The sequence below is a fragment of the Pongo pygmaeus genome, chromosome 6, assembly GCF_028885625.2.
Source record: "Pongo pygmaeus isolate AG05252 chromosome 6, NHGRI_mPonPyg2-v2.0_pri, whole genome shotgun sequence".
In the NCBI taxonomy this organism is placed as follows: domain Eukaryota; kingdom Metazoa; phylum Chordata; class Mammalia; order Primates; family Hominidae; genus Pongo; species Pongo pygmaeus.
Window position 1 is genome coordinate 60,080,839 of NC_072379.2, and position 10,510 is coordinate 60,091,348.

A 10,510-nucleotide genomic window follows, 5' to 3' on the forward strand; every position below is an offset into this window, starting at 1 on the left:
GGTGAGGGGAAATGGAAAGGATAATTCAGCCTTCCTTGCCTGAGTGCAGAAAGAAGCATGACATGTATCTGCATCGTCTTAACACCTGGTCAGTTTTTCTTTCTTTCTTTCTTTCTTTTTTTTTTTGAGACAGAGATTTGCTCTTGTCACCCAGGCTGGAGTTGCAGTGGCGCGATCTCAACCTCCGCCTATCAGGTTCAAGCGATTTTCCTGCCTCAGCCTCCTGAGTAACTGGAATTACAGGCACCTGCTACCACACCTGACTAATTTTTGGTTTTTTTAGTAGAGATGGGGTTTCACCATGTTGGCCAGGCTGGTCTTGAACTCCTGACTTCAGGTGATCCATCCACCTTGGCCTCTTAAAGTGCTGGGATTACAGGCATGAGCCACCGCGCCTGGCCCAGTTTTTCTTTTCCATTAAATATACTTGAAATGTGCTCCTGCTAATTCAAGAAAAACCAAGCTGAGAAACAATTGTTTCCATTGCTTTTAATCCAGTCATTCCCAGCCATAGCAATTCGAGTCATTTTGACTTTGGTTTTCCGAATTACTGCAGACAATTCAAGTTTTAAAAAACTTCAACTTGGATTATTTCCATTCATACTGTATCTCTGTGTTTGCCCAGAAAATTTGGTACAACGTATGACTTTAGAATTACTGTATAATGCTCAGAGGTGTGAAATGCCATTTCAAGTAATGCCTTTCTTCAGTTAATATAGATAAATATTGATGGCAGGCAGCAGTAAAACAAGTCATTAAATTCTTTAGTGCAAGTGTGTCCCACATATTGCTGCAAGCTACAGAAATCACACCAGACTCCAAGAAAACCACTGCCTGTGATTACAGAGCACTTATATTTCCAGCTTTTGCATTCCAGATAGGAATACAAAGGAGTTTGGATGAGTCACGGGGACCAAGAACCAATGTAAAGAGACAGGGAATGGGGCTTAGATTGCCCTGCTGGTCTATTCTATCCACTGTTCTTTTCTCGTCCACCCTAATGAATTCCTGGATGAGCCAGAAACCTTTGAAAAATGGCTATCAGCTACAAATGGGAGGTCCGATGCTCTGAAAACAAAGAAACTTTAAACTGGTAACCCTATAAAACCAGCTGAAGATTTGGAGGAGCAATAAACCCCTTCCTCTGCTGCTGTTTCGATGATTTGGCATCCGCGGCTGTCGTGGTGATGCAGAACTTGCTTGGGTTTCACAGAAGCATCGGGGTGCTTATAGGGCCAGATAACATGTTTGCTGTCTGAGTCTTAGGATGAAAAATGAAAGGAATTGTTTCCTCATTTGATAATGCCACCCTCAAGGATTCCAGCCTGGTATAGATTGTGAAGCTCCACAGCATGGTGAATGCTTTCTTCAAGGTGTTTTTAATGGGCCCTGGGTTGTCAAAGACACCACTCATAATGAGGCCGAGAGTCCCGCATGTGGAGAAAGCTCTGTAATGAGGGAGGAGGACGATTTGTTACAGTTATGTGGTTACTTGGCCATAATATATTTTTGAGGCTTATTAAATCATATAAAATTTCAACTCACACTGTAATATTCTATAAAAGATAGAGCACACAGAAGTAATAAGTATGACAACATTTCTTTCTTTATGAATCGTACTGTTGATTGCGTTAACACTGTCACATCCAGCAGCAGGGTTATTTATGTCGGGACAGTAGTTTTCCATCTCCAACTTAATTTTGTAAAAGTTAATTACAAATTAGAATAAAATAAATGCAGTTATGGAAGGCAGGGAAGTGCTGAAATAGGTGTTATTGGGGAAAATATTTACGCAGGCTGCTGCTCGTGGAGATCATTGTGCTGTACCTAGCGGCTGGCAGGGCACCCCACACCACACCACCCATTTGTTGGGTAAAGAGAAGCTCTTGGCTTTCTCTACCAGAAAATGAACTGTTCTTGGAAGAACATAGGGTCTCACCTGTCATCCTAGTGAAACTCCTCCCTTTCCTAGTCTGGCCACTAGGGTCCAGACAGGTCACAAAACTTGCCGCAGTCACCAGCAGGATCATTACAGCACGAGGATGAGAATTCAGGGCTCTTGACGCTAGGTCAGTCAACTTTCACTTCACTTAAATGTGGATGTATTTTCGTTTCTGCCTTGAAAGTGCGGGAAGAGGAGGCTTAAAGGAGGAGGAAAGTTTCTCCAGATTTCCTCTCAAGACAACCGTGCCTGGGGAGATGGAAAATCGAAATACACGTATCCCTTAGATGGGGACCTTCTCAGATGAATTCCTCTTCTGTCTTGCCACTGCCATTGGTAGCTGCGAAGTTTCTTGGACAGACTTCCTGCCAAAGCAACCTGGCAGAAGGGTGGGTTACACCGCGGCAGGCTTCACTCCAGCCAGCCCTGACCCCAGAGAGAAAGCACCAGAGAGGACAACCAAAGTAGAAGTGGTAAGCGCTCCGGGCCTCTGGATAGGAAACCCCGGCCCTTCATTTACTTCCCCAGTCGTTTCTCCAGTGTTCAGTTCACTTTCCGCTGGGACTCACTCAAGTGTGTCTGTGCCTGCTCAATGACACCCGCTTACTTTCCTCCACATCCACTTCGCTCTTTCCAATCAAATGTGCTCTCTCTTTTCCTTCCCGTCCTCACCATCACACTTGACCCATTCTGGGGGTCTTTTGAAGTATCATGATTGACTCACTAGGTGAAAGACTTTTATATTTCGTTTTTAATCGAGCAAAAGTGACTCTAAATTTGTTAATATTCTTTAGGTTACATAGGACAAATTACAGATAAGTGAATCAGTAATGAAATTTGTAATGAGAATTTCTCAAGTATGAAATGGCGCAAGGAAAGTTAATTGCGGGATTTTACAGCCATTATAGTTTATATCATAAATGCAAAAATGACTAGGGCCATTTAATTACAGTAGGAACACACTAAATTTTTATGGAGTGCCATTTTGTTAAAGAGATACTCGGAGCATTAAGAGCCAGTACCTCCTAATAGTGGGTCCAGGTAGCTTTCGAAACATCAAATAAATATGCTATTGCTACAAAATTGTTCCTTAGATACTATAATTGACACAATGACTAATGAGATGAGTTTATTCTCACAGCTTCATGCACTCAATTTACAGTGTCTGAAAGTTATTTTTTTCTGCCATCCATAGACCTGGAAGGAACTAGAAAAATCCCTCTTGGAAAACACTATCTCTGCTGCTTCTCTAATTAACCTTCAAAAATGCATTTTGAAATATAGAAGTTGGTGCCTGGCATAGAAATTGGATTGTCTCAGAAAAAAAAAGACCCAAGTGCTAATTTGTTCCTTATTAAATATCTGACATGTCAAAATTACAGGCAGTTAATGTTTTGGAGCCTTTCAACAGGGCTCAGGGACAGCTCTTCTTGCAGGCGAGGCTTAGTAGGGCAGTTGTGGGTACCAGTTCTCCCAGGAATTAGTGCCCAGGCTGCCTCTTCACACCCCCACCTCCCATCCAGCCTGGGTTCTGTGGGCATCAAGCCCCCTTTTCTCTAGGGGAAGGAGGCTGTCTAAGGGGACAGACATGGGATTCTGTGCCTCCCCATCATTGTGAGCTTGGGGGATGCATCCCCACCTTACCTTCTTACCCCAGGCCTCAGGAGCGCCCAGAATGGAAAGATTTCATGGGGATTAGCGTTGTATTCACTCAGGACCCATGAGAATATTTCAGATTATTCTGGAAACCAACGGTGTCATCCCCACCTTCCATTATTCAGTGAAGTCCTGGGGAGGAGACTCTTCTAAACAGTATTCCTTTCCCCATCAAAAACAACTGAAGGACATGTGTGGTCCCCGTGTTTAACCAACGGAGCTGAAATTCAAGTACTCTTGATTTGGGAAAACCTGCCTTCAAACCTGGCTTGATCATACAGTAACTGTGAACTTTGAGTTTCTGTGTCTGAGTAAGAAAAAACACAATGATTTTTCTTCTTCCCTCACACCACAATGATCCACACAGAAGACTTCTCGACCAAACGTGGAGATTTCTCCCCACCAACAAGCAATCAGTTCTGCAGCAGACACCAGCTGAGGGGCCTCCAAATCAGTTCTGGCGCGACACACCTGGAGACCACAGAAGACCCCCACTGAGACCGAGGGCTCAGTCCCACAAGACTCACCTCACTCCCAGTGCTGATCCCCAGGCCCCAGGTTCTCACCTGTGCTTCTGACTGATGGGCCATAAGTTGGGGATCCCATGATCCCCTCCTTGGGTTTGATTAATTTGCTAGAGTGGCTCATGGAACTCAGGGAGACACTTATATTGACCAGTTTATCATACAGAACAGTAGGAAAGATACAGGTGAAGACGCGTAGGAGAAGGCATGTGAGGGGCGCAGAGCTCCCAGCCCTCCCTGGTGTGCCACCCTCCACATCTCCACATGCTCAGCCATCCCAAAGCTCATCCTCTCCCATCCTGTTTGGCCTTTACGGAGACATCACTGGACAGGCATGATGGAGGCATGGACAACTATGTGGAAAGGTGATTGGACACAAAGGGTACCATCCAGCAGTAACAGACGGAGTGGGGAACCCAGCAGGGCCTGTCTGTCCAGATCCTCCTTGGCCTGTCTGTGTGGCTTTCCTTCCCCAGGGATGGGGCGGGACCCCTTCTGAAATGGGGGTCTTATGACCTATGGTCAGGCAAGGTAGGTCAGAAATTTCCTTTAGGGTCAGCTCCAAGAAAGAAAGGTGGGGGAATATTCCTGCCTTCGGGAGAAAAAGGAGGGCAGGAGAAGGTCAGAGAGAAGGGTTCTGTTTTCTGAGGCCTAAAGCACCCAGCATGATAACAAAAGGGCTATGGGAGTTATGGGCCAGCAACCATGAACAAAACCATGTATTCTATTAATATTTCTATACCTATGTCTATACCTAGCTATATATACACACAGTATATACACACATACACTCATACACATCACACACATGCATACAACCCACATACACACACATCACACACTCACATACACATCACACACACACCACACACATACACACAGCACACACATACACTCACATACACATCACACACACACTGCACACACCACACACAAAACACACATACACTCACAGATCACATGCACACACACATACACATCATGCACATTCATATACACCACACACATCCACCACACACACAACACATACACACATACATACACTCACATACACATCACACATTGCACTCACACACACATATACCACACACACACACATACACACATACGTATACACACATATGTGTGCCCACACTTGGAGTGAATCCCTGGCATTGTGAGGCATGCTCCCCAAACCCTTCATTAATTCCCCAAATTGCAATATTAACAATGGAAACATGGCCATATAAAGTCACAGTGTCCTCATCTGAAAAATGAGAAAGTAATCATGATACGTATTTCACAAAGTCATTGTGAGAATCTGATAATTTAGTGAAGAGTTTGTAAATATAAAAGCAGGATAGCACATGTCCATACCAGCGTTATTCACAGTAGGCAAGGGATGGAGACTGCTGCAGTGTCCACCCACTGATGAATGAATAAGCAACATGTGACATGTACAGGTGCTCCTCGGTACCCACAGGGAATTGGTTCCAGGAACTCCTACAGACACCAAAATCTGTGGATATGAAATGCTGTACCATTTGCATGTAACCTATGTACATCCTCCCAAATACTTTAAATCATCTATATTACTTATAATGCCTCATACAATGTAAATGCTATGTAAACAATTGTTATATGGTATTGTTTAGGAAATAATAACAAGAAAATAGTTTGCACATGTTCAGTACAGATGCAATTTATATGTGTGTATATATATGTAAAAAATATATATTTTTTTTTTCTTTTTTTTGAGACAGAGTCTTGCTGTGTCACCCAGGCTGGAGTGCAGTGGCACAATCTCAGCTCACTGCAATTCTGCCTGCCAGATTCAGGCAATTCTCCTGCCTCAGCCTCCCGAGTAGGTGGAACTACAGGTGTGCACCACCACGACCGGCTAATTTTTGTATTTTTAGTAGAGATGGGGTTTCACCATGTTGACCAGGCTGGTCTCCTGACCTCAAGTGATCCACTCGCCCCAGCCTTCCAAAGTGCTGGGATTACAGGCGTGAGCCACCGTGCCCAGCCATTTTAATATTTTTGACCTGCATTTGGTTGAATCCATGGATACAGAACCCACAGATATCCAGAGGCTGACTGTACCTACAATGGAATATGATTCAGCCTTCGGAAGGAGGGAATTCGAACCCATGCCACACTGTGGATGACCTTGAAGACATTATACTAAGTGAAATAAGCCACTCACAAAAGGACAAATACTGCATGACTCCACATACACGACATCCTGCAGTAGTTGAAATTCATAAAGACAGAAAGTAGAATGGTGATTGGCAGGGGCTGTGGGAGGGAGGAATGGGGAGTTGTTTAATGGGGATGGAGTTTCAGTTTTTCATGTTAGAAGTGTTCTGGGGATGGATGGTGGTGATGGTTGCACAACAATATGAATGTACCTAATGCTGCTGACTGTACTTAACAATGGTTAAGATGGTAAACTTGATGTTATGTGTATTTTGCCACAATTAAAAATAATTGTTATAAAGCACAGGATACCAGGGGTTCCTAATCTGGAGTTTGTGCACCTAGAATGAACTCACCTGGGTTCATGAATTTCCTAAAATTGCATGAAAAAACATGTTTATTTCTTCTCCTTAATAGTGTCTACCTGAAAAACTGTCCAGAAAATAACTTACCTTTTCATCATAGGAATAATTGAACTGTATCGTAGGTCCTGATTTATACCCATTTCACTCAGACACAAATGAGAATTCTCAACACAAATGAGAATCAACAGTACTTAGGGAACAACTGGGTGCTGGATGGGACGGTGCGGAGCGGTGAGTGAGGGGCAGGAGGCGGCTATCTTAACCAGCCCAGGAGAGTGGGGAGATGACAGGACCGGGAACTGAGAAAATGTATTTAATGTACATTGCATACATGGAACTTGTAGATGTAGCATTCGTAGTGGCCTTGACTATTTGGGGTGACCTCAAATGTCACAGCATGGGTCCTTTTTTAAAGTGGAAAACAATGCCTTCCTAACACTCTTGGGAGGTTGAAACAAGCTATGGCGTGCAGAGCAGTAAGTGCACGTGACCTGTGGTGCCGGCAGGCCGCTGGGCAGCCCGTGTCCCTGCTGTGGATGGGTCTGTAGACAGCCCTCAAAAGCATGTTTCCACTGTTACTATTGCGATTTGGGGAATTAATGAAGGTCTTGGGAAGCATGCCTCACGACGCCAAGGACTCACTCCAAGTGTGAACACACACGTGTGTGTGTGTGTGTATGTGAATATGTATGTGTGTGTGGTGTATGAGTGTGGTGTGTGTATATGCATGCAATGTGGTGTGTATGTGTGTGGTGTGTGTGGTGTGTGTGTGGTGTGTGTATATGCTTGTATGTATGTGTATGTTTTGTGTGATGTGTGTGGTGGGTGCATATGTGTGATGTGTATGTGTTGTGTGTGTGATATGTATGTGTGTGTGTTGACGTATGTGTGGTGTATACTTGTGTGTGGTGTGTGTATATGTGTGTGGTGTGTGTATATGTGTGTATGTGTATGTGTGTGTATATGTGTGTATGTGTATGTGTGGTGTGTGTGTATATGTGTGTATGTATGTGTGGCGGGTGTGTGTGTGCTTGTGTATGAAGCGTGTGTGGTAGGTGTGTGTGTTTGTGTATATGTGCATGTGGTGTGTCTGTGTGTGTCTGTGTTTGTGTATGATGTGCGTGTGTGTGTTTGTGGTGGGAGTGTGTGGGTGTGTGCGTGTGTCTGTGTGTGTCTGTGTTTGTGGTGTGTGTGTGGGGGTGTACGTGCATGTGTGTGTGTGTGTCAGCCAGCCCTGGCTCACACAGGCAGAGCAGACCACCACCTCCACAGTGTGACCTGAGGAGCAGTGGCCCTCAAACACCTTTCCCACCATGTGTCACGACACTGCCAACTCCTCCATTAATTTCTCTGAATCAAGGCAGTGATTCAATTTCCTAGGAACTCTCTCAGTTACATTTCCAAATACCCCTGTATCCATTTGCTAGGGCTGCCATAACAAAATACCACGGACCAGGGGCTTCAACAACAGGCATTTATTGTCTTACAGTTCTGGAGGCTGGAAGTCCAAGATCAAGGCGTAGGCAGGGTTGGCTTCCCCGAGGCCCCTCTCCCTGGCTTGTAGGTGGCTGCCTTGTCTCTGTGTCCTCACGTGCCTTGTCTCTGAGTGTGCACATGTCTGGTGTCTCTTCCTCTTCTTAAAAGGACACCAGTCAGATTGGGTTAGGGCCCATCCACAGGACCCCATTTTAACTTAATCACTTATTCACAGGTCCTATCCAGAGTTAGATTCTGAGGCGCTGGGGGTTAGGGAAGCAGCATAGAAATTTTGGGGAAATGCAATTCAGCCCATAGCAGCCCTGAGAGAGGTAACACACTAGACTGCTTCGGGGTCACAGGAATGACATTTGTGGCTCCCTTGATGCACATCTGCTGCTTGAGGGTGGGTCTTTAGGGGATAGTGGGGCTTTTGATAGATGGCTGACCTGGGGCAGGGCAATTGCGGAGCAGAGGGCTCTGACTCCCTGTGAAGGAAGGACCCTGGCTGGAGGGTCCCCACCTATGCTCCAAGGACAGGTGCGAGCACTGGGCCTATGAGGGGACCATCAGGAGGTGGGAATGGGATGCAGGGAGTGGAGCTGAAAGCCCACCAGAGACAAACCTGACTAACTACCCTTCAGTTTTGCCCAAGACCCTGTTCACTTCAACTCATCCATTCATGGAAGTAACTTTCCTGCCAAGCTCTCTTCCTTTGGTGATGGTGGAGATTCTACACACTTTCTTCATTGTCTCTCAGCCAGTGGCAGCTTCTGGGCCCACCTTGCTTCACTCCCCATCCATACCCAGCGGGGGCTTCCTAAGGAACTGTACTAGTCGGTTCTCACACTGCTATAAGGACATACCTAAGATTGGGTAATTTATAAAGAAAAAGATTTAATTGACTCACAGTTCCGCAGGGCTGGGAAGCCCTCAGGAAACTTATAATCATGGCGGAAGGAGAAGCAAACACATCCTTTGCGACGTGGCAGCAGCGAGAAGTGCAGAGGGAAGGAGGGGAAAGCCTCTATAAAACCATCAGATCTCGTGAGAACTCACTTGCTATCACAAGAACAGCATGGGGGTAACCGCCCCCATGATTCAACTACCTCCCTCCAGGTCCCTCCCAGGACACGTAGGGATAATGGGAACTACAATTCAACATGTGATTTGGGTGGGGACACAGCCAAACCGTATCAGGAACTTATGTGATTAAGCTGTACATTTGAAGAGGAAATGGTTGAGCCATTATTATAAGATGCTTCCCAGAGCTTTGTGGTGTCCAGCATTCTGACATCAATGTAGGGTTTCTATCAAGTAGTTGGGCTGTCAGTCTACCACCAGCAAATAAACCTGATCCTCTAAAGGCTGATGGAAAGAAACATCCCATAAGGGGTAACTCTTCCCTTTACATTACCGCCTACCTCAACAATGAGGTCAGTGGGATAGAGCAGAAATTGCACTGGGCTGGAAACCGAGATCCTACTGCTGATTTTGTCTCCAAGTGACTTTGTGGAGTCATTTAACCTTCGTGGGCCTCTTTCCTCATGAAGGAAATGATGAAAGTGAGTGTTGGAACAATCTGTGATACTCAGTGGCAGGAAAGCTCCCCCAGAAGGCTGAAATCTGCATACATAAATAACTTGAAAACAAAGCCATGCTTGGTCCTTTTTTATTTACTTCAATCAATATATTTCATCTAATGTTAAAAGAAAGGACATAGGATTTTTTTTAAATAAATTTTTGTTTTGAACTAATTTTAGACTTACAGAAAAGTGGCAAAAGTAATATATACTTTCCTTATATCTCTTCTATCATTTCCCCTGATATCACCATCTTATATGACCATAGTACAACTATTAAGAACTGGAAATTATCATCGGTACAATGTAACTAACTGAACTACAGTCCTATTTGAAACTCACAATTTTTTTCCACTAATGTCCTTTTTTTCTGCTCAGGATCTAATCTAAGATCCTAAATTGCATTTAGCTGTATTTCTCCTTCTTCTCCTCCGCTGGGTAACAGTTCCGTGGTCTGTCCTTTACTTTCACGACCCTGACACTTTGGAAGAATATGGATCGGTTCCACAGGAGAATGTCCCTCAGTTTGGGTTTGTTTGTGCATTCTCATGAGTGGAGTAAGGTTATGCGTTTTTGGTGAGAATACCACAAAAATCATGGCACATCTTCCTCAGTGCATCATTCAAGGGGTTCATGAGAGCCACATCTTATAACTGGTGACATTGATCTTGGTCACCTGATTAAGGTGGTGTCTGCCGGGTTTCTCACTGTCAAGTTATTATCTTTCCCTTTGCAGTGGATAAGTATCTAGGCTGACATTTTGGGACTAGGTATGGCCTGTTT

The 10,510-nt window shown here is 44.7% G+C and overlaps 1 long non-coding RNA gene across 1 annotated transcript; it reads right to left on the reverse strand.

The window, feature by feature from the left end:
- Nucleotides 1–474: 474 nt before the first annotated feature.
- On the reverse strand, nt 475–9,634 carry LOC129041062 (uncharacterized). The gene is made up of 4 exons (XR_008503791.1): nt 9,569–9,634; nt 8,156–9,010; nt 6,756–6,832; nt 475–1,448 (listed from the first exon to the last, which is right to left on the reverse strand). It is a non-coding gene; the product is annotated as an uncharacterized LOC129041062 (long non-coding RNA).
- Between the last annotated feature and the right edge of the window lie 876 nt (nt 9,635–10,510).